Source organism: Canis lupus, chromosome 17 (assembly GCF_003254725.2).
Source record: "Canis lupus dingo isolate Sandy chromosome 17, ASM325472v2, whole genome shotgun sequence".
Lineage (NCBI taxonomy): Eukaryota > Metazoa > Chordata > Mammalia > Carnivora > Canidae > Canis > Canis lupus.
In genome coordinates this window covers 27,986,540-28,014,412 of record NC_064259.1, presented here as the reverse complement: position 1 = coordinate 28,014,412, position 27,873 = coordinate 27,986,540, and positions in this window count along the sequence as shown.

Sequence of the window (27,873 nt, the reverse complement as noted above, 5' to 3'; positions counted from 1 at the left end):
CAACTTAGAATTTCATTTTCTAAAATATTTTCAGTTCAGAAGAATTCTTGATATCATTCTGGGTTGTTAGCTAGTATGGATTGCATTATCTGTCCTATTATTGTTCCTGTTCTACCTTTGTTAACCATAGCTTGACCATGGGTAGACTATACTTTCCTGCTCACTAATTTTGGGATTTGTCATATGAGTTGCTTTACACAAAGGATGTTCATTTATCTGTACCCAAATTTATCTTGTGTATTTATAGACAAATGTACAATATGGTTTATATTTATTAAAATTGAATGTATTCAGTTTATGTTTTATATATTTATATCAATCTATTTTCATATATTTATTATCCATTTTATCTATTTATATGTAACATCTTTATTTAAATATTTATCTATTAAAACATTGAATATCAAAACAGTAATTGACACTATACTACCAATTTAATTTCATCAATATGCCTTTCATTCTGGCACCCCCTTTCATATAGTGACTTATTTCTCTGATATTGAAAAATTTGCTCTCAATTACAAATATGTTTTTTCCTTCAGTCCTAAAATATACAGAATTGTTAACCTGGGCTTCTGCAAAAATAAGCTTATTAACTAAAGTTCATTATTTGTTTAGTGTTTTTTTTTTTCCCTTTATTCTGAGAGCTTGGTATCTAAATTCTGTGTTTATTTATTTATTTTTAATATTTTTATTTATTTATTCATGAAAGACACAGAGAGAAAGGCAGAGACATAGGCAGAGGGAGAGGAGGCTCCCTGTGGGGAACCTGATATGGGACTTGATCCCAGGATCGGGGATGATGACCTGAGCCAAAGGCAGACACTAAACCACTGAGCCACCAGGTGCCCCATAAATTCTGTTTAAAATTTACTTGGTTGGTTCAAGTAAATTTTACTTGTACTTAAAATTGACAGACCCCTCCTCAAGTCTCTGTCAATTTTGCAAATCTGTTATAAACTTGCCTCCTCAGACTAAGATAGTTGCTCATGGAGGCACCATTCTCCCACAGTTTTCAAATATCTTCCATGAAAAGTCAACATGAGGGGCACCTGAGGCCCCAGGTTCAAGCCCTGTGTTTGGCTCCCTGCTCAGCAGGGAGTCTGTTTCTCCTTCTCCCTTTGCCCCTCTCCCTGCTTATGCTCTCTCTCAAAGAAAAAAATAAAATCTCAAAAAAAAAAAAAAAAAAAAGTCAATACGAATGTAGAGCTCACCTTTTGCAATTTTTGCAATTGTTCTCCAAGACCGCAGCCCCTCAGGCTCTGCTTCTATTGGTTGGTCTCTAGTGCCTTTCTGTCATGGCCACAGGTAGAAGTCACTTACAGCCTTTTTAACTCTTTAACTTTCCAATCAGCCAATTCTAGTATCTGCATTATGTAGGGGCCAGTTTCTACTGCCTTTATTTTCTCTTAGTTTTCAATCATATGTTTTCATAGCTTTTGAGATAATACAAAAGTTTGCATTGTCAACTCAGGCTCAACATGAATTATAGATTTAGCTCCTACCAAGTTTTCTAAGGATTCAAAGGATACTGACAAAGCAGAGCACAAACCAGATATTCTTCTCTTGGGAAGTCTGAAACAATCAGGTGCAACCCATCATAAAATGTCCTTTTCCCAATAAAGTTTTCATTCTGACCCCATGCAATTCCAAAATGAGGTAAATGCCTTGAATGGCAAAGTGGTCATCCACTCAAAGCACCTAGTCTTCATGAAAAGCTCTTCTGAATATTTTGTCCCCGAGAAGGAGTATACAAACTCTGAATTCTCAATATCCTTTGCATAGTCAGTATTAGCAAATAACAACCCCTTCAATGTTTGTCTGTCTTCATTGTTAACTGTTCTAGTACTCCTTGCCTCAGTGACTCTCCATGGCTTTCCTACAACTGACTTTCTTACAATTTAATTTATTATTCTTATCATGTTCCAGTCTTCTGTTTGCAACCTTGTCTGACCCCTCAAATATAAGCCCTAATTTGCTTAATTGTTAAATGAGTCAACACTCTCCCAAATTGTAAAGTGTACAAGAATTCTAAAAATAATATCTCTAAATAATCTAGTTTTTAATAAACTACATATTCTGAAACTATAAGAAATCACAGTATCTAATTTTGTAAACACTGATAGCAAGTCATATCTCTATAGAAACTAATTTTCCATAAAAAATCTGTGTTGATATAGAAGTACAATGTATCAATAATACATCAAAAATTATTTAAATAGGCATTTCATAATAAAGAACAATGTATTATCACTGTGAATATGACTATTTATACTTGTATATTGGCTCTGGGTAGAATATATGATTTGCCTTTTTTTAAATTTACACTTAAAAAATTTATTTAGATAACTTACCATGAAGAATGCATAAATTAACAGATCTTTCAGAGAGAGTAGTATTGTATATCATTAGCACCTGAATACTAAGATGTGGTTAGTATCCATGGCTACAGTAGCATTACTGAAAGGTCTATTCCTCCTAAGAGAGTGAACTGCTTATCTTTTTATTACTCAAGCCCTGGAGATGGGAGAGAATGGAAGTCTTCATACTTTATTATACCATTTCAATGAGTGTTTACTGGTCATCTAAGATTTCTCAATTGTGTTAAGTACCCTGGAGGAGACAGGAAAAGGACAGGTAGCTGGCCTCCAATGGATCCACAGTTTGAAGAGGTGGATAAAAGCCTGAGCATAGTTTAGGACATGCTGTCTTTTAGCTCAATCTGGATATTTGGGAATATCTCATTCTTGGGAAGAAAAAACACAGAGAAAGATAGATTGATGTCCTTATTCATGGAGGCAAGAGATGAAACTATGAATACTAAAGAGATCACCTGAAAGGAAATGGACCTTATAAAAAGAAAAATCTAAAGATGTCCTTTATATTGAAAGGTATAATGGCACTATTTGTTAAATACTTCACTTCCCCAGGGGTGTCTGGGAGGCTCAGTTAGTTAAGCCTCCAACTCTTGGTTTTGGCATGTTCTCAGGGTCATTAGATTAAGCCCAGTGTCAGGCACCTTGCTCAGTGGGAAGTCTGCTTGAAGATCCTCTCCTTCTGCCCCTCCCTCCATTCACCCCCCCCCCCGAAATAGATAAATCTTAAAAAAAATTCTTCACTTCCTCAAATTATTCAGGAAGATACTTTTAATAAATATTAAAATCATATATTATCAAAAGCATTAATAGCATTAAAGTGATAATGTATTTTAATTGATACTACTTAATCTGTATGTTGCCTGAGTATTACATCATTTTACTTATGGCTCTGAAATATACCTTAATACTTAGTAGGTCACATTAGGAATAATTGCCATACAATATTATATTATACTATCAGAATATATTGTATTCTAATTTAATCACACATACACATTTCATGTCTTATATATATTTTGTTAGAACAGTTTTAAAATTCATATTTTGTGTGTTTGTGAATTTATTCTCTTTCCAATTATGTTTCTGACTGCTTATTATAGGAATATATGCTACCAATTATCTTTACATATATTCCATTTGACTTTAGTTGACTCATTATTAACAATTATTTTTGATCGACTTTCCTAAGTTTCCAAAGCATATAATTATGTTATCTACATGTGATCGAAATTTTGTCCGTGTTCCATTCATCACCTAAACTCTGTTTCAGGTCATACTGGATTTATATAAAACTTGAAATAATATCATCATACAGGAACAGGTATTTTTACCATTCATTTATTCTTTCTGTTTGCTTTTTTTATCTTCAGAAATTTACTCAAGGTCATACTGCAAAGTAATGTATATATTTATTGATTGATTGATTGATACACACTTTAAAAAATGGATTTTATTTATTTATTCACAAGAGATACAGAGAGAGAGGCAAAGATATAGGCAAAGTGAGGAGAAGCAGGCTTCAGGCAGGGAGCCTGATGTGGGACTTGATCCTGGGACTCTGTGATCATCCCCTGAGCTGAAGGCAGACGCTCAACCACTGAGCCACCCAGGCATCCCTATTGATACATCCTTAACAAAGAATGTGAAAATAGTGTGCATTTATTTATTTAGCAAAGGTGTAGATAAATCTTCAGAGAGCTAAGGCTCTGATGGTAGCCACCTGTGGAGTGTGGGCTTTTTTTTTTTTTTAGTTCTTTTTTTTTTTTTTTTTTTTTAATCATAGTAAGTACACTCTTTAAGCCCCATTACCTTTTGGTATCAGTTCAGACCCGATTTGTGACCCAATATGTGGTCTATTCTGGAGAAAGTTCCATGTGCGCTTGAGAAGAATGTGTATTCAGTTGAGTTTGGATGTAAAGTTCTGTAGATATCTGTGAAATCCATCTGGTCCAGTGTATCATTTAAAGCTCTCGTTTCTTTGGAGATGTTGTGCTTAGAAGACCTATCGAGTATAGAAAGAGCTAGATTGAAGTCACCAAGTGGCCACGATAGCCAAACTGTGGAAGGAGCCTCAGTGTCCAACGAAAGATGAATGGATAAAGAAGATGTGGTTTATGTATACAATGGAATATTACTCAGCTATTAGAAATGACAAATACCCACCATTTGCTTCGACGTGGATGGAACTGGAGGGTATTATTCTGAGTGAAGTAAGTCAGTCGGAGAAGCACAAACATTATATGTTCTCATTCATTTGGGGAATATAAATAATAGTGAAAGGGAATATAAGGGAAGGGAGAAGAAATGTGTGGGAAATATCAGAAAGGGAGACAGAACATAAAGACTCCTAACTCTGGGAAACGAACTAGGGGTGGTAGAAGGGGAGGAGGGCGGGGGGTGGGAGTGAGTGGGTGACGGGCACTGGGGGTTATTCTGTATGTTAGTAAATTGAACACCAATAAAAAATAAATTAAAAAAAAAAAGCGGGGGGAGGAGCAAGATGGCGGAGGAGTAGGGTCTCCAAATCACCTGTCTCCACCAAACTACCTAGAAAACCTTCAAATTATCCTGAAAATCTATGAATTCGGCCTGAGATTTAAAGAGAGACCAGCTGGAATGCTGCAGTGAGAAGAGTTCGCGCATCTATCAAGGTAGGAAGACGGGGAAAAAGAAATAAAGGAACAAAGGCCTCCAAGGGGGAGGGGCCCCGCGAGGAGCCGGGCTGAGGCCGGGGCGAGTGTCCCCAGGACAGGAGAGCCCCGTCCCGGAGACGCAGGAGCTGCACCGACCTTCCCGGGCGGAAAGGGGCTCGCGGGGAGTTGGAGCAGGACCCAGGAGGGCGGGGATGCCCTCGGGTTCCCTGAGACAGTAACAGAGCAACTGCGCGCCCAGGAGAGTGCGCCGAGCTCCCTAAGGGCTGCAGCGCGCACGGCGGGACCCGGCGGGACCCGGAGCAGCTGGAGGGGCTCGGGCGGCGGCTCCGCGGAGGGGGCTGCGCGGCCCCGGGAGCAGCTCGGAGGGGCTCGGGCAGAGGAAGAGGCTCCGTGCGGAGGGGGCTGCGCGGTTCCAGGAGCAGCTCGGAGGGGCTCGGGCGGCGGCTCCGCGGAGGGGGCTGCGCGGCCCGGGAGCGCGAATCCACCAGCGCAGGCTCCGGAGCACAGGGCGCCGGGACACAGCCCAGGATCCCGCCTCCCCCGGGACAGGCAGAGGCCGGGAGGGCCCAGGACAGCAAGGACGCTCCTGCCCCAGCTGAGCACATCAGCGGCCCCGCCCCGGAGCCTCCAGGCCCTGCAGACGGAGTTCCTGCCGGAGCTGAATCCAGGTTTCCAGAGCTGCCCCGCCACTGGGGCTGTTCCTCCTGCGGCCTCACGGGGTAAACAACCCCCACTGAGCCCTGCACCAGGCCGGGGCACAGCAGCTCCCCCAACTGCTAACACCTGAAAATCAGCACAACAGGCCCCTCCCCCAGAAGATCAGCTAGACGGACAAGTTCCAGGAGAAGCCAAGGGACTTAAAGTACACAGAATCAGAAGATACTCCCCTGTGGTTCTTTTTTTTTTTTTTTTTTTTTTTTTTTTTTTTTTTTTGGTTTTTTTTTTTTTGTTGTTTTGTTTTGTTTTGTTTTGTTTTGCTTTTTGATTTGTTTCCTTCCCCCACCCCCTTTTTTTCTCCTTTCTTTTTCTTTCTCTTTTTCTTTTTTTTTTTTTTTTCGTTTTTTTTTCTTTTTCTTCCCTTTTTTTTTCTCTTTCTCTTTTCTTTCCTTCTTTCTCTCCTCTCTTTTCTCTTTTTCCCAATACAACTTGCTTTTGGCCACTCTGCACTGAGCAAAATGACTAGAAGGAAAACCTCACCTCAAAAGAAAGAATCAGAAACAGTCCTCTCTCCCACAGAGTTACAAAATCTGGATTACAATTCAATGTCAGAAAGCCAATTCAGAAGCACTATTATACAGCTACTGGTGGCTCTAGAAAAAAGTATAAAGGACTCAAGAGACTTCATGACTGCAGAATTTAGAGCTAATCAGGCAGAAATTAAAAACCAATTGAATGAGATGCAATCCAAACTAGAAGTCCTAACGACGAGGGTTAACGAGGTGGAAGAACGAGTGAGTGACCTAGAAGACAAGTTGACAGCAAAGAGGGAAACTGAGGAAAAAAGAGACAAACAATTAAAAGACCATGAAGATAGATTAAGGGAAATAAACGACAGCCTGAGGAAGAAAAACCTACGTTTAATTGGGGTTCCCGAGGGCGCCGAAAGGGACAGAGGGCCAGAATATGTATTTGAACAAATTCTAGCTGAAAACTTTCCTAATCTGGGAAGGGAAACAGGCATTCAGATCCAGGAAATAGAGAGATCCCCCCCTAAAATCAATAAAAACCGTTCAACACCTCGACATTTAATTGTGAAGCTTGCAAATTCCAAAGATAAGGAGAAGATCCTTAAAGCAGCAAGAGACAAGAAATCCCTGACTTTTATGGGGAGGAGTATTAGGGTAACAGCAGACCTCTCCACAGAGACCTGGCAGGCCAGAAAGGGCTGGCAGGATATATTCAGGGTCCTAAATGAAAAGAACATGCAACCAAGAATACTTTATCCAGCAAGGCTCTCATTCAAAATGGAAGGAGAGATAAAGAGCTTCCAAGACAGGCAGCAACTAAAAGAATATGTGACCTCCAAACCAGCTCTGCAAGAAATTTTAAGGGGGCCTCTTAAAATTCCCCTTTAAGAAGAAGTTCAGTGGAACAGTCCACAAAAACAAAGACTGAATAGATATCATGATGACACTAAACTCATATCTCTCAATAGTAACTCTGAATGTGAACGGGCTTAATGACCCCATCAAAAGGCGCAGGGTTTCAGACTGGATAAAAAAGCAGGACCCATCTATTTGCTGTCTACAAGAGACTCATTTTAGACAGAAGGACACCTACAGCCTGAAAATAAAAGGTTGGAGAACCATTTACCATTCGAATGGTCCTCAAAAGAAAGCAGGGGTAGCCATCCTTATATCAGATAAACTAAAATTTACCCCAAAGACTGTAGTGAGAGATGAAGAGGGACACTATATCATACTTAAAGGATCTATTCAACAAGAGGACTTAACAATCCTCAATATATATGCTCCAAATGTGGGAGCTGCCAAATATATAAATCAATTATTAACCAAAGTGAAGAAATACTTAGATAATAATACACTTATACTTGGTGACTTCAATCTAGCTCTTTCTATACTCGATAGGTCTTCTAAGCAAAACATCTCCAAAGAAACGAGAGCTTTAAATGATACACTGGACCAGATGGATTTCACAGATATCTACAGAACTTTACATCCAAACTCAACTGAATACACATTCTTCTCAAGCGCACATGGAACTTTCTCCAGAATAGACCACATATTGGGTCACAAATCGGGTCTGAACCGATACCAAAAGATTGGGATTGTCCCCTGCATATTCTCGGACCATAATGCCTTGAAATTAGAACTAAATCACAACAAGAAGTTTGGAAGGACCTCAAACACATGGAGGTTAAGGACCATCCTGCTAAAAGATAAAAGGGTCAACCAGGAAATTAAGGAAGAATTAAAAAGATTCATGGAAACTAATGAGAATGAAGATACAACCGTTCAAAATCTTTGGGATGCAGCAAAAGCAGTCCTAAGGGGGAAATACATCGCAATACAAGCATCCATTCAAAAACTGGAAAGAACTCAAATACAAAAGCTAACCTTACACATAAAGGAGCTAGAGAAAAACAGCAAATAGATCCTACACCCAAGAGAAGAAGGGAGTTAATAAAGATTCGAGCAGAACTCAACGAAATCGAGACCAGAAGAACTGTGGAACAGATCAACAGAACCAGGAGTTGGTTCTTTGAAAGAATTAATAAGATAGATAAACCATTAGCCAGCCTTATTAAAAAGAAGAGAGAGAAGACTCAAATTAATAAAATCATGAATGAGAAAGGAGAGATCACTACCAACACCAAGGAAATACAAACGATTTTAAAAACATATTATGAACAGCTATATGCCAATAAATTAGGCAATCTAGAAGAAATGGACGCATTCCTGGAAAGCCACAAACTACCAAAACTGGAACAGGAAGAAATAGAAAACCTGAACAGGCCAATAACCAGGGAGGAAATTGAAGCAGTCATCAAAAACCTCCCAAGACACAAGAGTCCAGGGCCAGATGGCTTCCCAGGAGAATTTTATCAAACGTTTAAAGAAGAAATCATACCTATTCTCCTAAAGCTGTTTGGAAAGATAGAAAGAGATGGAGTACTTCCAAATTCGTTCTATGAAGCCAGCATCACCTTAATTCCAAAGCCAGACAAAGACCCCGCCAAAAAGGAGAATTACAGACCAATATCCCTGATGAACATGGATGCAAAAATTCTCAACAAGATACTGGCCAATAGGATCCAACAGTACATTAAGAAAATTATTCACCATGACCAAGTAGGATTTATCCCTGGGACACAAGGCTGGTTCAACACCCGTAAAACAATCAATGTGATTCATCATATCAGCAAGAGAAAAACCAAGAACCATATGATCCTCTCATTGGATGCAGAGAAAGCATTTGACAAAATACAGCATCCATTCCTGATCAAAACTCTTCAGAGTGTAGGGATAGAGGGAACATTCCTCGACATCTTAAAAGCCATCTATGAAAAGCCCACAGCAAATATCATTCTCAATGGGGAAGCACTGGGAGCCTTTCCCCTAAGATCAGGAACAAGACAGGGATGTCCACTCTCACCACTGCTATTCAACATAGTACTGGAAGTCCTAGCCTCAGCAATCAGACAACAAAAAGACATTAAAGGCATTCAAATTGGCAAAGAAGAAGTCAAACTCTCCCTCTTCGCCGATGACATGATACTCTACATAGAAAACCCAAAAGTCTCCACCCCAAGATTGCTAGAACTCATACAGCAATTCGGTAGCGTGGCAGGATACAAAATCAATGCCCAGAAGTCAGTGGCATTTCTATACACTAACAATGAGACTGAAGAAAGAGAAATTAAGGAGTCAATCCCATTTACAATTGCACCCAAAAGCATAAGATACCTAGGAATAAACCTCACCAAAGATGTAAAGGATCTATACCCTCAAAACTATAGAACACTTCTGAAAGAAATTGAGGAAGACACAAAGAGATGGAAAAATATTCCATGCTCATGGATTGGCAGAATTAATATTGTGAAAATGTCAATGTTACCCAGGGCAATATACACGTTTAATGCAATCCCTATCAAAATACCATGGACTTTCTTCAGAGAGTTAGAACAAATTATTTTAAGATTTGTGTGGAATCAGAAGAGACCCCGAATAGCCAGGGGAATTTTAAAAAAGAAAACCATATCTGGGGGCATCACAATGCCAGATTTCAGGTTGTACTACAAAGCTGTGGTCGTCAAGACAGTGTGGTACTGGCACAAAAACAGACACATAGATCAGTGGAACAGAATAGAGAATCCAGAAATGGACCCTGAACTTTATGGGCAACTAATATTCGATAAAGGAGGAAAGACTATCCATTGGAAGAAAGACAGTCTCTTCAATAAATGGTGCTGGGAAAATTGGACATCCACATGCAGAAGAATGAAACTAGACCACTCTCTTTCACCATACACAAAGATAAACTCAAAATGGATGAAAGATCTAAATGTGAGGCAAGATTCCATCAAAATCCTAGAGAAGAACACAGGCAACACCCTTTTTGAACTCGGCCATAGTAACTTCTTGCAAGATACATCCACGAAGGCAAAAGAAACAAAAGCAAAAATGAACTATTGGGACTTCATCAAGATAAGAAGCTTTTGCACAGCAAAGGATACAGTCAACAAAACTCAAAGACAACCTACAGAATGGGAGAAGATATTTGCAAATGACATATCAGATAAAGGGCTAGTTTCCAAGATCTATAAAGAACTTATTAAACTCAACACCAAAGAAACAAACAATCCAATCATGAAATGGGCAAAAGACATGAACAGAAATCTCACAGAAGAAGACATAGACATGGCCAACATGCACATGAGAAAATGCTCTGCATCACTTGCCATCAGGGAAATACAAATCAAAACCACAATGAGATACCACCTCACACCAGTGAGAATGGGAAAAATTAACAAGGCAGGAAACAACAAATGTTGGAGAGGATGTGGAGAAAAGGGAACCCTCTTACACTGTTGGTGGGAATGTGAACTGGTGCAGCCACTGTGGAAAACTGTGTGGAGGTTCCTCAAACAGTTAAAAATATACCTGCCCTACGACCCAGCAATTGCACTGTTGGGGATTTACCCCAAAGATACAAATGCAATGAAACGCTGGGACACCTGCACCCCGATGTTTCTAGCAGCAATGGCCACGATAGCCAAACTGTGGAAGGAGCCTCGGTGTCCAACGAAAGATGAATGGATAAAGAAGATGTGGTTTATGTATACAATGGAATATTACTCAGCTATTAGAAATGACAAATACCCACCATTTGCTTCAACGTGGATGGAACTGGAGGGTATTATGCTGAGTGAAGTAAGTCAGTCGGAGAAGGACAAACATTATATGTTCTCATTCATTTGGGGAATATAAATAATAGTGAAAGGGAAAATAAGGGAAGGGAGAAGAAATGTGTGGGAAATATCAGAAAGGGAGACAGAACATAAAGACTGCTAACTCTGGGAAACGAACTAGGGGTGGTAGAAGGGGAGGAGGGCGGGGGGTGGGAGTGAATGGGTGACGGGCACTGGGTGTTATTCTGTATGTTAGTAAATTGAACACCAATAAAAAAAAAAAAAAAAAAAAAAAAAAAAAAAAAAAAAAAAAAAAAAAAAAAAAAAAAAAGCCCCATTACCTTTCATCCATACCCCTATCTACCTCCCCTCTGGTAAATATCCGTCTGTTACCTGATGTTGAGTCTATTTTTTGGTTTCTCTATTTCTCTCTCTCCTTTCCCTTTGCTCATTTGTTTTGTTTTTAAAGTCTATATATGAGTGAAATCATATGGTATTTGTCTTTCTCTGACTGACCTATTTTGCTTAGTGTTATACTCTCTAGCTTCATCCATGTTGCAAATGACAAGATTTCATTCTTTTTTGTGGTTGAATAATATCTCAGTATATATTTCTTCCTTATCCATTCATATATCAATGCAGATTTGAGCTACTTCATAGTTTGGCTGTGGTAAATAATGCTGCAATAAACATAGGAGTGCATGTATCCCTTGCAATAAGTGAATTAAAAACAGGCATTTTTGGGATGCCTGGGTGGCTCAGTGGTTGACCATCTGTCTTTGGCTCAGGTTGTGATCCCAGGGCCCTGGGATCGAGTCCCACGTTGCGCTCCCCTGGAGGAACGTGCCTCTCCCTCTGCCTCTTTCTCTGTATTGCTCATGAATAAATAAATGTATGTGTCTGCCTCTTTCTCTGTATTGCTCATGAATAAATAAATGAAAACCTTTTTAAAAAACAAGCATTTTGGGATGCCTGGGTGGCTCAGTAGTTGAGTATCTGCCTTTGGCTCAGGGCGTGATCCCGGGATCCAGGACTGAGTCTCACATCAGGCTCCTTGCAGGGATCTGCTTCTCCCTCTGCCTATGTCTCTGCCTCTCTCTGTGTCTCTCATAAATAAATAAATAAAATATTTTTTAAAAAACAGCATTTTTATGTTTGTTTTTAATTTAGTAGGGATACTTTTATTGTTTTGCTATTAAATGTATTTTTCTTTATCACGTGAATCTACTCTTTCTAATGTTCAAGAAGTAAACTATGCCTTAAGTTTTCCAGGAGTGTGTGTATATGTGTGTGTGTTGTTTTCAACTACAAATGAGTATTAAATATGGTTCTTTTAAAGTTTTTTATTTGCAGTGCCTGGGTGACTCAGTGGGTTATGTGTCCAACTCTTGGTTTGACTCAGGTCATGATCTCAGGGTCATGGGATTGAACCCCACATCCAGCTCTGTGCTCAGTGGGGAGTTTGCTTGAAATTCTCTTTCTTTCCCTCTCCATCCACCCCTCCCTCTACTCACACTCTCTCTCTAAAATAAATAAAATATTTAAAAATAAATAAATAAAAATAAAAAATATTTTTGTTTGAAGTTATGATTAATTATATGCTTTTCTTCTCCATTAACACTTTGATGTAGTTTATATCAATTGACACATTGATGTGAATATAAGATTTATTACTTTAAGATTAATATAATTTATCATCTTATAACTTATTCAGACTCTGTTGTCACTGAATTTGTCTTTGGTTTCCAAACATAGACTCATGGATGTGAAAATTATAGTAGATAAAAGGATTTTAAATGAAAATCATAACTATGAATATGAAAAATGTTGTAAGAGAAAAATGGCTTTATGTTAATGAATGTAGGATGGGCCAAGTTTAGATTGTAGGTATAAGAATGGTGCCTTGCAAAAGGTGACATGTAATCTGAGACTTGAAGGATATATAAGATTTTAGTGAGTCGAAAATTGGGCCAAAGAAATCCAGATTATAGAAACTGTGTGTGTGTGTGAGTGGGTCTGTGTGTGTTGATGTGTGGTGTTGCTCCAAAAGTAAAAGATAGACTGTTTTTGTGTCTCGCTTATTATGAAACTATGTGGCTCTGGTCAGGGCTGGCAGGGATAGGTAGGAGCAGAACTATCACTGTTTTTACTATACTAAGCACTATTTATTTGTGGTAAAGTACTTAAGTGAAGTATAAGAAAATTTAAGTCACTATTATTTACTTAAAATTTTCACATCTTTATTATTAATTTACTGGTCTGTAGGCATATGCTTAAATCTTTTCTGGAAATCAAAGGTACATTTGAAACTTTAGTAAAATTTATAATCTCTTTCTGCTCCTTATGTTCAAATATGACTTCCCTTTTGCTAACATAATAGCCTTATTCACTGTTATATTCATCAACATTTTTTTATGTTTATTACATTTTGTTCATCCTTGGTGTTTGTACTTCAATTTAACATGTTTTTATTTTAATAGTATAGATACATAATATGATTTAAATAGCATTTAAGTAGTATATACTAAATAATAATATTTAATGTAAAAATAAACTTTTTCATAGAAACATTTTATAAAGCACAGATAGTAAAGACTAAAAAATGAAAAATTACCCAACACTTTTAAGTAAGGGCAGTTTATACTCTGTTTGCTATCCCATTTTAACCTATGCATATAGATGCATCTCAATACAAATAGGCATCACTAATAATTTTCCATTAAAATACAGCATACAGGGGTGTCTGGGTGGCTCAGTAGGTTAAGTAGATCTGACTTCCTCTCAGGTCATGATCTTGGAGTGTTGGGATGGAGTCTTGCATAGGGCTCTATGCTCAGTGGGGAGTGTGTCTCCTTTTCCCTCTGCTCCTTCCCCAGCTCATGCTCTCTCTCTTTCTCTCAATATCTCTCTCAAATAAATTAATAAATTGAGAGAGAGAGAGAGAGAGAGAGAGAGAGAGAGAGAGAGAGAAAATGATGAGCAGGAGGAGCAGAGGGAGAGGGAAAGGGAGAAGCAGATTCTCTGCTGAGCAGGGAGCCCAATGTGGGGCTCAATCCAGGGACCCTGAGATCACCACCTGAGCCAAAGGCAGATGCTTCACCAACTGAGCCTCCCAGGTGCCTCTTAAGTATTATTTTAAAGCCTAATTTTTAAAATATTAAAATATCATTTTATAGATGTTTAATAGAATAAGATTTTCAGATATGAAGCTGAGTTGTTCCTCAACATTCATAGCTCTTCAATTACTTAATCCCAATGTCCTTTATCAAATATTAAGACAGTACTGATAGCTGTGTGTATATACTACACTCAGAGGGAGCTACTATAACTGAAAGACAGATATGCATCCCTTCCTTTGATTTTAAGGATAGTTTCTTGAGACTCATTATAGAATTAAATCAGAGGTCCTTTGAAAAAGATATATTTTATATATATATATATTATAGTTATAAATTCCTATGTAATTTATAATTTTAATGTATAATTATATATTCTATAATATAGTAATATTACATGTTGTTATTATATATTATATAAGTTCCAGATAAACAAGTATAATGAAGTTTCAGAAAATAATATTTATTCCATAGAATGGAAAAGTGTGAAAATGGAAAACTAATTTTATCTCACACCAAGAGAAAGAACATTTTGATTACGAGATAAAATAAAGAGATTCATGTGAAGCATAAGGGTTAATATCTCTAGGAGAAAGCCTAAGTCTCATCCCCTGGACTATGCCCCAGAATTGTCATTAGAAATCACAGAATTCTGTAGGATCTAAGAGAAGAGTATTTATTTCTTGGAAGAAAGCCATGAAGCCAGCAAGTCTAATAGAGAAATCTTGTTCCACGTAGTAGAGCAGAAGCAATACATTCATGCAAGCCCTAAGCAGGCAAATTTAGTGTGTCTTGACTACATGATCTTCTTCTATGAGAGAAGATTCAACTGTGCATTATACCACCAAGAACTAGAAAAGTGTGGTTTATATAAGAAGGAGGAAGTAACCAACACATATTTGATATCTGGAAAGTAAAGAGTAATGCAGATATGCCAGCTGCAGATGCACCTGGGTGAGTAAAAAAATAACCAAAAGCCACTGGATGCTGTCTATTTGAATAAAACCCATCATTCTCAGATAGTACTGTACAGAGAAGAATCCTTTGTGCTTAGAATGTACAAGCCTCTTAGAACTCACAACATCTTGGAGATCCAGACTGGTTCAGTCAGTGGAGCATGCAATTCTTGACCTCAGGGTTTTAAGTTTGAGCCCCATATTGGGTGTAGAGATTACTTAAAAATTATTTAAAACTCTTTAAAAAAAGAATGTATCATGGGATCCCTGGGTGGTGCAGCGGTTTAGCGCCTGCCTTTGGCCCAGGGCGCGATCCTGAAGACCCGGGATCGAATCCCACGTCGGGCTCCCGGTGCATGGAGCCTGCTTCTCCCTCTGCCTGTGTCTCTGCCTCTCTCTCTCTCTGTGTATGACTATCATAAAAAAATAAAAATAAAAAAAAATAAAAAAAGAATGTATCACATCTTAAGGAGAAAATATAATCCAGTTATTGATTTTAATAATATAATTTGTTTTTACTTTTGAGAAAAATAGAAGCTTGAGAACTGTAGATGCAGGATACGAAATTGTGATTCTAAAACTGAGAGCAGCACAGATGTAGCATAATAGTATATTAAAATTCACAAAATGACCAATAGTTCACTGAGAGGTGATTCAGTATAATGGTCTAGTAAAAGGTGAAATAAATATTACTTCACTCGAATAGTTATCAAATATCCTGGATTATATTTATAGTACACATAGACTTGCATCTTTTTTACTTATTCTAGATAAATCATTCTATTTTAACTCTGCTGCTTACCAATCTACAGAAAACATAATGGATTATTCAATGAAATATATATTTTATAATTCTCAAAATCAAATATATAACCTTGGTTTATTTATTCCTAATCCTAACTAAAAATTAGTAACAGAAGTATAACAGGAAAATCTCTAAATACTTAGAAATTAAACTATACACTGAAGGGTAAAGAAAAACAATATTAATTGAATTTAAATTTTAAAAAAAGAAAAAATAAGAGCAACATTTTAATTGCCCACATCTTTATCTTTTTCATCTTCCACTGCTTATGAAAACAATAACTTTAAGTTAAAAAGAATAATTTTATTTTTCTTTCCCTTTATGTAAATGAATTTGTGATTTTTTATATCAATCAAGGTAATATTGGCTCTATGAGTTTAGAGGTGTCTCCTTTTCTACTATTTTCCAGAAGATTTTGTATAGATTTGGTGTTACTTCTTCCTTAGAGTTTTTGGTGGCATTCACCATTGAATCATCTAGGCCTTATATATGAAAGACCCACAGCTAATATCCTCAGTAGAGAAAACCTGAGAGCTTTTCTCTTACGGTCAGGACCAAGACAGGGATGTCCACTCTTACCATTGCTATTTAACATAATAGTGGAAGTCTTAATCTCAACAATCAGACAACAAAAAGAAATAAAAGACATCAAAATTAGCAAAGAAGTCAAATTTCACTATTTGCAGCTGACCTAATACTCTGTGTAGAAAACCCCAAAAGACTCTACCAAAATATCTCTGGAACTAATACATGAATTCAGTAAAGTCACAGGTTATAAAATCAACATAGAGAAATTTGTTGTATTTCTATACAACAATAATGAAGCAGCAGAAAAGAATTCAAGGAATTGATCCCATTTCCAATTATACCAAAAACATAAGATACCTAGGAATAACCTAACCAAAGAGGTAAATGATCTGTACTCTGAAAACTATAAAACACTCATTAAAGAAACTGAAGATGACACACACACACAAAAATGGAGAAACATCCCATGCTTGTGGATTGGAAGAACAAAACATTTTAAAAATGTCTATACTACCCAAAGCATTCTATAGACTTAATACAATCCCTAGCAAAATACCACCAGCATTTTTCACAGAGCTAGAACCAACAATTCTAAAATATGTATGAACCACAAAAGACTCAGAATAGTCAAAGCAATCTAGAAAAAGAAAAGAGAGCTGGATACATCATGATTCCAGACTTCAAGCCCTATTACCAAGCCTGAAGTACTTCCTTCAAAGCAGGATGGTACTGTCACAGAAACAGACACATAGACCAATGGAACAGAATAGAAAACCCAGGAATGGACTCACAACTATATGGCCAACTCATCTTCAACCAAGCAGGACAGAATATCCAATGATAGAAATACAGTCTCTTCAACAAATGGTGTTGGCAAAACTGGATGGCAACATGCGGAGGAATAAAACTGGACCACTTTCTTACGCCATACACAAAAATAAACTCAAAAAGGATGGAAGGCCTACATGTGAGACAGGAAATCATCAAAATCCTAGAGGAGAACAGAGGCAGCAACCTCTTTGACATTGGCCATAGCAACTTCTTACCTACCAGGCACACCTCCAGAATCAAGGGAAACAAAAACAAAAATGAGCTATTGGTACTTCATCAAGATAAAATGCTTCTTCACAGTGAAGGAAACAATCAACAAAACTAGAAGGCAACCTTCAGAATGGGAGGAAATATTTGCAAATGACATATCTGATAAAGAGTTAGTATCCAAAGATACTAAAGACTAAGATACTAAAGACTAAGACTAAGATCTATAAAGACCTTATCAAACTCAATATCAACCCCCCCAATAATCCAGTTAAAAAAGGGCAGAAGACATGAATAGACACTTTCCCAAAGAAGACATCCAGATGGCTAATAGACACATGGAAAGATGCTCAACATCACTTATCATCAGGGAAATACAAATCAACACCATGATGAGATAGATACCACTCACATCTGTCAGTATGGCTAAAATTAACTATAGGAAAAACAGATGTTTTTGCAAATGAAAAGAAAGAGGAATCTTTTTATTCCTTTGGTGGAAATGCAAGCTTGTGCAGCCACTGGTGAAAACAGTATGGAGTTTCCACAAAAAGTTAAAAATAGAATTACCCTACCATGTAGCAATTGCACTACTAAGTATTTACCCAAAGAATACAAAAATACTGATTCAAAAAGGGCATGGGCACTCTGATGTTTATAGCAGTATTATCAACAGGAGCCAAGTTATGGAAAAGCCCAAATGTTCACTGACTGATTGATGGATACAGGAGAGGTGGTATATGTATACAATGGAATATTACTCAGTCATCAAAAAGAATGAAATCTTGCCTTTTGCAACGATGTGGATGGAGCTAGAGATATTATTCTAAGCGAAATAAGTCAGTCAGAGAGAGACAAATACCATATGATTTCACTCCTATGTGGAATTTAATAAACAAAACAGATGAACCCGGGGAAGGAAGAAAAAATAAAAAAGAGAGGGAGGCAAACTATAAGAGACTCTTACCTATAGAGAACTAACTGAGGGTTGCTGGAAGGGAGGTGGGCAGGACATGGGCTAAATGGGTGGTGGGGATTATTAAAGAGGGCACTTGTGATGAACACTGGGTATTACATGTAAGTGATGAGTCACGAAATTCTACTTCTGAAACCAATATTATGCTATATGTTAACTAACTAGATTTTAAATAAAAAGTTGAAACAAAAAATGTGTAAATGGAAAGAAAACATGTACTAATAAGTGATAAAACCAAAAAGTAGAGTAACTGTTTTAACAATATCAGAAAAATATAGTGAAAATTAAAAACTATAAGGACAAAAGGAGCTGCCATATATTGATGAGAAGCAGTCTCTCAAAAATATATAATAATTCTGAATAAATGGGTAACACATGACAAAAGAGCAGCAAAATAAAGTAAAAATTAAATTATAAAGAAAAATTAAGGTAATCATATATCAGAAGAGTTTTAAAACATCTATCTCAATGGCACATGGGTGGCTCAGTAGTTGAGAGTCTACCTTTGGCTCAGGTCATGATCCCTGGGTCCTGGGATAGAGTCCCACATCAGGCTTCCCCCGCAGGCAGCCTGATTCGCCCTCTGCCTATGTCTCTGCCTCTCTCTGTTTCTCATGAATAAATAAAAAAAATCTTAAAAAAATAAAAAGTCCCCCCAAATCACATCTCAGTATTTGAAACATTAAGAAAAAAAAAAGAAAGAAAGAAAAGAAAAGAAAAGAAAAGAAAAAAGAATAAAAAAAGAATTTTTTAATGATGAATTATTAAAATAATAAAATGGGAAATTAGAACAACACATTCTTTTAGTATATGTGCTGCCGAAGCAAGCACCAACACTTTGTTTTATTTATTTATTTTTTTAACTTTTTTTTTTAACACTTTGTTTTAAATGTGCATATGTAATATCTTTTAACCAATGACATTTTAGGAAAAATAACTATTAGCAAAATTATGTACTGGACCACAAAGGAAGTAATAAATATTGAAAAATCAATAACATTCTTTAATTTTCTTTAAATACAAATCAGAAAAATTAGAAATCAATATAAAACAAATTGTAAAATGTAATTTTGGAAAGTTAAAGGAAATTCTGCTAAACAATTTAAAAATTTATGAAGACATAATAATACTAATTAGAAAATATTTAGAACTAACAATCTGCAGAATAGATTAAGGCTAGTGGATCAGAAGGCTTAGTATGGTCACTTGTTAGCTAATTAATGTCTAACTTCAATGTAAATGTTGAGCACCTTTTCCTAAAACTTTACAAATAGTTTACAAAATCATATAGAAAATAAAAGACCACCAGTGCCAATGTAAGTTTGAAGACATGTAAAGGGTTACTTGCCCTCCACTATCAAGTGTAAATACACTCTTGATAAATAGAATAGGGGGGAAAAAAGCTCAAAAACAGCCTATTGTAAAAATTGGAAGTTTATGTATGATGCAGGAGACATTCCTTATTATCATTTACAGATGAAAAAGAATAACTGTAGAGAGGTTGAGAAACCTGTTCAAGATTCTGTAGTAAGCAAGTACCTCAGACTGCTTTGACCCCAGACTTTCTGTTGTGAGGATTTGAGATCATGAGTTTGATGCTGCTGAGGAACAGAAGGGAGTATATGACATAAGAAACATGTGGTAGTTCTTGGTCCTGATCATTTTGGGTATTCCGTCTTCTGGTGCACAAGGTAGGTTGCACTTCTCGATTAATTTTGAAGTTAGGCATAAAATGGAAGATTAAATCAGGTATCATCTCTCCACACAGAGGGTTAAGAGTCAGTGCCTGATTTGGATTTGCTGCATTTCTTTCCCATTGCTGTGATGATTGGGTCTCTGAGTGAATTTGCTGGACCATGTTGTTTATGCAATTTAAGCAAAAAATACATTTTTGTTAAATGAATTCACTGATATTTGGCAGCATAATCCTGCCCATCCCGACAAAATAAAATAATTATAAAAGAAAGGGGGAAGTAAAGAAGGTAGGATTGGGAGACATATGATTCTATTTTTTTTACCTAAGTTAAATCATCCAATTTACTTTTATTTCTCTCAACGCCACTCAATGCCACTTTGTCACACAGACCAAAGTTCATCCAGTAGAAAAATTTGTTTAATCTAACATGCTGGGAAATAATAAATTAGTCTCTCAGATTAAAAAAGTCACAGAGAGAGGCTGGCTTAATGGTTAAAGCTCTGTATGGTTAAACTTGTGTTTCAATTCATTCCTTCATAAGAGAGACCTTGAATATTTAAGAGCCAAATCAGAAGGGTATCAAATGGTGTTGGTGTAATTCTTCTCAATTCCTCTGAAAACCCATACCAGAGGGTGATGCTGATGTATGCATTTAGGTGCTCTCCAGGGAAGAGGATAAATGAAGTGTTTAATTCCTGCATATGATTCAGAACCATAAAGCCAAATCCCAACCTGTATTTTCAGAGTCATCTGTCAGGATAATTTCTGGCAAGAGCTCTCCTTTCTTTTCTGTTAATACAAAAAGTATATGAACTACTCAGATTAACTGCCAGGCTTGATGCAAATCACCAGAAAATTGCTTAAATTTCTACTATTTCTCCTCTACAAAGAAACTGCCTGTGAGCAATTTACATTTTTTATTCATAGAAGTTAGTAAATTATGTTAGTGATTTATTTTATTATCAAAAGCCACAGCTTTGTCATATATGTAAAGTGTTAACTAGCATTTCTGAGTATCTAAGTAAAAGGAAGGAAATAATTTAGGGTAGTGCATGGAAAGATAAAAAATATAAGCTAATATAAGTACTAAAAGAAAAATTATATCAATGAACATTATATTTTTCCAAGTTAAAAAATGAAAGTCTTCCCATTTGGTAGTATTTAAAAAATATTTACACATTCATTCATTAAAAACTTATGCTGCAGGGATGCCCGGGTGGCTCAGTGGGTTAAGCATCTGACTTGATCTTGTCTTAGGGTCTCAGGTCATGATCACAGGGTTGTGAGATTAAGCCCTGCATCAGGGTCCATACTGTCTGTGGAGCCTGCTTAAGTTTCTCTCTCCTCCTCTCTTTCTCCCCTCACCTCTGCTCACTCTTGCTTGCTCTCTCTCTCTTTCTCTCTCTCTTAAGAAAAACAAACAAGCAAAATTATGTAGTACTGAGAGGTTACTGCAGACCTTCATATGGAGGTACAAAGATGCATAGCACTAGTGCCTATCCTCAGAGTGCATAGGTCCTTTGGAAAATATGAAACTTCAGATAAAAAGGAAGAAAGTAAAAGAGCTATAAGCCTATGGGCAGACTGTCAAAAACATTCAAGACCTGAGTATTTCTACCACAGGTAAACAAAAATCACCAACAATCTTCTCCCACATTTCCTGAAATCTCAATTTCTTTTTGCTGTGTTTACCATAATTTTAGCTATTAAAAATTTCCTCTTTCAGCATATTTTAACAGAAAGAGCATAGAATTTGAAGTCAGATAGAACTAGGTTTGAATGCCAATTGATAGTCACCATTTGGGGCCAGTTTCTTGCAGACTTACTTTCCTGATCCAAAAAGATGGATATTGTTCTTAGGCTTTAATAAAAACACCTTTTTGCACAAAAAAATTAAAAATAAGAAAATAAAAATAAAAAGTAGTTTTTTTATGGGGCACCTGGATACCGCATGGTTAAGCATCTGCCTTGGTATCAGGTCATGATTACAGAGTCCTGCGATCAAGTCCCACATCAGGCTCACCACAGGAAGCCTGCTTCTCCCTCTGCCTATGTCTCTGCCTCTTTGTGTGGGGGTCTCATGAATAAATAAATAAATAAATTCTTTTTTTATAAAGTAGGATATTTACTTCATGGATTTTACTCTAATTCTGGAAAAGTTATATAAGTCATCTGAAATGCTTAGGACATATTAGGACATGCCATTTCCCTTAATTTGAATTAGTCAACTTCTTACGAAACAAAGAAAAATCAACTTAAGGCAAGAATCCATAAAAACATCATTGTTATTAGATAATGGGAAATACTAGATGATAGGCATTATTTGAGAATAGTGCATGCTATTAGATTTAGAATTAATAGAAACTATCATTATCTGTTAAAAACATTACTGAGTGTACACTAAGTACTAAATACTGTACTACAACATAGAGGATGATAAAAGAATGAGAGTCTAGTATCCTGTATAAAGTAGCTTATATCAATGTGTCCTTCACAGCTTAATGGAAATGGATTTGACCTCTTTCATCTCTTTACAGAATTTACCTTCTTAGAAATAAAAAAATGTTATAATTGAAGAGAATTAAAATTTCAGATTGGGGTGAGAGGCACCATGCAGGAGAATGGGGCTGGTATAAGGCTGGCCCAGGCAGTATAGAAGTAAGCAGGAGTCAGGGAAAACAGGTTTGAAGAGGTGAAGATGAAGTCCTTAAATGAACAGAATAAAAGATCAAAATCACCATTCTGTTTTCAAAATTCTACTTGCACTTATCCTAGGCAAAGTCAGTCTTTCCCCTTTCTCATTCTCTTGTACGTTTTAATGTCCTGATCCCAGGATATAAAACTTATATTAGTAAAATCTGACTGGAGAACCACGATTTATTACATTGATTATATGGGAAATATACTCTAACTTCCAGACAATCAACTTACAAATGAATTTTCAAGACTGCCTTTATTGACTGTCCATATACTATGTAGACAGAAACTAAACACTGTGTAGAATGAGCTATAAATCCATGCCATATTATTCAACAAACAGACATTTCTTCAACAGCAACAACAACAACAACAACAACAAAAAGAATACAAGAAATGATAACATGCACTGTGAAAGTGTGAGGAGTTAGATTCTCTCAAATATATAATTTAGAAAATATCATAAAATATATTATGTGACTGAGGTCTCAAGTGATAGAATGTGCCAATTTCAGAGGAACCATTAGTGGCTGTGGAGTACATATAAGCCATCATGTCATGCTCCATAGTGAATTTTCTTTACAACAAAAGAATTTGGATAAATAACCTGTAGAAGTTAAGGATAAATTTACTATGTGTCTTTATATAGGAACATGTAGTTTCTAATTCATATAACAGGAAATGTGATGTGTCTGTCAAGCAGATTTTGCATGTCATTAATGCAGCAGTATTACCGAAGTTGAGAAAAAGGGAATACGTGGAGTTAATTTTTCTTGTCTACAAATCTCCCGGTCGCAATGTTCATCAAGACAAGGAACCACAAAAGTATATCACAGTGATCCACCCACATTTTTCCCCTTTTTTACATCTTCTCATCTTACCCTATTGCATTGCCAGGATCCAGGACAGAAATCAAACCCCTAGATGATTTTATACCCAGGAACAAACATTACCTAAAAAAATTTCTTGGAGATGATCTTTTTGAAAGTGAACCTTCTTTCCCTGATTTGATAACTTCTATCTCCAAAGAAAGAGTTCTTTTTCCTACTGACATTTACCACGAGTTAATGCAGCACTTAGCCCAATCTGGATCGCTGTTCCAGGCCTCCTCTTTTCAAATGGCACATAGAAAAGGTGAAGTTGTAAACCACATTTTATGTGTTTTGACACAAACACTGCCTAGGGTGTTTAAACCCTATTAGAACAAATGACTATATCCTATGCCCTGTCAGGGCAGAAAGTAGCTTACTATGTGGACCATAGGTTTAATTACATGAGCAAAAATGATCAGAAGCCTTCAAAATGCCAAAATAGTTTAAGAAACTGCCCAGCACAAATGCCATTTCAAAGACTAATGGTAATAATTAAGTTAGAAACCAGCACTTAATACAATGTAACAATAGCCTCCATGATCAAGAAAAAGAGAAGCCTATTTAGAATTATTATCTCTTGCTGAATGTGACACTTTCAGCCTGCAAATATTCACATCATTACTTGAGGGTTGATCTGCACTGGAGACATAACCATTGTTTTCAATTCCCTTGAGTTAGATTAATATTTGTTATATGTTGCACCAGAAGGCCTTTTTGATTGTCATAGGGAGCTGTCATTAGAACACGACCTTAACTCAGTAGTGACTAGTGACATTACTTTAGTCATTAATACAATTCTTATTGGCAGTGTAGAAACCTACTCTTACTCATGATCTGTCAACTTCTTCCAAAGTCACTTAACTCAGGCTCACTGTGACAGAACTTAATATTAGAGACATTGACCTTCAGCAATTTTATCTGAACATGGTTGACAGGTATAATGGTCATAGGAAATTCAGATAATTAGATAGAAAAAATGAGTTTCATTGTACAACAATGTACTCTACTTTTGGTTTCACTGTTGATGTGTTAGATACAAATTTTTTTTGGCTTTTATACTCATTTTGCTGTCCTTAAATAGTATAGAAATGCTTGTCCAAAATCCCTGAAGGACTGAGGGATGACTCTTTCATATTTATTATTTTCTTTTTAAAAGGAGGATAACATACATACAGCAGAGGTGCCAGTGGAAGGGGGAGGGCACATTTTCAAGTGACAATTACATAATAAATAAGAAGAGCCCTTTACTTCACAGAGAAAAGTACTCTTAAAGCACACATAATAGTGAAACTCTTGGAAAATCATCATGGTATTCACAGAAATATTCAACTAGATTTTATACTTTTTATACAAATTATGAATATTAGTCACTGAGTAGTGGAGAAATAATGCTCATCATTGTATGATTATAGAGTCCTCAGTCCATTTAAACAGTTGGATTACTCTCTCTTTCTCTCTCTTTAGATATATAGTATTCTCAGCATTTAATTACATCTATTCTATGATATTTAATTAATTAATTATATGTAGCCATCTAATGAGCTTCTGTTAAATATATAAGCACAAGTACTACTTAGCAGTTAAGAGGTAAACCTAGTTTCGACAACATATTTCAGCTCTGCCACTTCCTAGTTGTATGGTGTTGGAAATATTAATTCGTAAGTTTAAGCTTATTTCCTGTATGTATGTATGAAATGGGAATAATTGGTTCTTAGGTTACCACATTGCTGTGAGGATTAAAGAGCCCATGTTTGTTAGCAGTAAGACTGGTGCCTGTCCCATAGCGACTATGTGCCACTTTGCTGCAGCTGCTCCTATTGGTGCTGATGATGCTGTATGAAGGATGTTTACCCTTTGGTATTTCAACTTCAAGGCTAGGAAATCTGCACTGATCTGAGCACATTGAGAAATTTAGGTTTGATTTTCAGAGTTTTGAGGAATGCAAGTTCTCTTTAGTCAAAATTAATTCTTCACAAATATGTGAGGTCAGTGAGAGCTATATTTGAAGATGGAGAATGTCTTTTTCTGGATCCTTTTAGCCTTGAAGAGTTCTACTCCTTTCAGAAACTACTGCTTTTAAGCTTTCCATTTCATATACAGCAGGATGTTGAGTATTTTGTCTGTCACAATTCCCAAGAGTAGAATAACATGGTACAGATAAATATCTAGATTGCAATTCTAGTTCCTCCAATAAATACCTGCGTTTTCCTACTATGAGTGATTGAGTTTTGTTAAACCTCACTTTCTTACAGATACAGATAATAACTTTTCAAAAATTATTTTTAAGTGTTTTAATCATCAGATCCTGGATTCAGGCAGGTTTGGGTTTGAACATAGACTCTGTTGTTTTTTGGTGTTACGGCAATAGGTAAACTAGTTGTACTCTCTATTCATCATTTCCTCCTGCTATGAATTGGGATGGTAAACATACCTACTTCAATGCTTCTTAAGGTCTCTTTGATGATTAAACAAAATAATAACTTCAAGATTTTAGAAAATGATCTCACAAAAATATATGTTCAATAAATATTATCTGTTATAAATAAACTCAGAAAACTCAGCTGGAAATAATTGATCGTCTTCCTTTCTCTTTCCACCTAAAAAAAAAAAAAAAAAGGTGTATGCTTTGCGAATTCTTAAATCCAGATTGGTGAAATCAGATCCTCCATTGGTCAAGACAACCCTAGGAGACCCCTCAGATTAGGACCAGAGACAGTTGATGATTTTATTTGTATGTGAAGACAACCCTGGTTAAAAACACTGGACAATATGTATATCAAAATTGATTTTCTTTGTGTGTTGTGCCCTTTGTCAGTGAAATAATACTTTCTATAATTATGGGTATCATTTCTGCTGAATGAAATCCTAAAGTTACTACCAATAGAGTTGCTTTTCATTTTTTCTAATCATTATACACACATTTCTGACAAAGGAATGAAGGGTGGGTTTTTAAAATTTAATTATTTTTCTCCTTTTTTGGCATTAATGAGGCATTTCGTATGTTGCAGGCTGATTTTATATTACCGGTGTTAGCTTTAAAGAAAAAACAAACAGGTTTATCTTAAGTGGACATGTTTTGTTTTGTTTTTTTCTCTCTCTTATATATATATGGTCAAAGGAATAGTTTAATTGCACAGATCAACTTATTAATTGAAGGAATAAAGGCTGTATTCAAGCTGGTTTAAAACTTAAGCAAGCTCAGTGTTACTTAGCATATCAGTTACCCATTACAGAAGTCATGGCCCCTTTCTCTGACAAGTATAGAGAGGCTCCTGGCTGCTGAACTAGTTGAGAAGAGTAAATTGATCTTTTACATTTGCCCCTGGGGCATCTCTAAAATTTCAAATAAGGCCTCTGGAAGATTGCAATATGTTGCAAACCTGACTTCTCAAAATAATTTCAGTTGAGGTTTGAGTTGCTCAAAGTATATGTTCATTTTGGGTAAGAAATCCAATCTATAATATCAATCAATCTATCATATAATATCAAGTGTCTGATTTCAAATTTATATTGTTTGACATTTCTCACTACTGAAAGAAGAGACAAGTTATAAAAGTACATTAGATAGTTTTATTATTACATTTAATAAAATGAATGTACAATTAGTGGTTTAGCATCATAAACTCTTATTATTAGGGGCATGATAGAGTCTTCTGGAATCTCAAGGTAATAATTAATTTGAAGTAAGAGAACTATGCACTCAAAGATAAATTCATGTACCCTTTTGATTTGAGCACATTGATTCTTCAGCAGCTTTTTCATCAAACAAAACAGCATTTACCCAGTGTTTTGGTCAACTTCCTATTTGATCTTAGATCATCACCCAGCCCTTACCTGCCTGCTCTACATTGAGGAACATTGTATTTCCCATAATCCCTTACCTTCTGGCTTTTAGGAAGTTTCAGCCAAGGAGAACCTCTAGCAGACTAAGTTGGGAGGTGAGGAAGGACAATGTATTTCTCTCACTTTCCCTAAGAGAAGCTGAATCTCCTTCCTTATTTTCTACTAAACAACTTTACCCTCTGTGATCTTAGCTCCAACCAGGAAAGCGTACTGTATTTCCAGTTTCTACCAGTTGACACCAGCTCTGGGGAATCTAGTTATGTAATTTCTTCTTTGTCTATCTAGCCCTATAGATGGAGACCTACTTTTTCTTATCTTTTAGTCATCTCATTGCCCTTAATTTGGCTTTTCTGTGCCTCTACCACTTGTGTAGCCAATGTCCTGTATGTGGAAAACCTAGAGTGGAAGTATTTTCTAACTGAATCCCAGCTAGTACATGTAA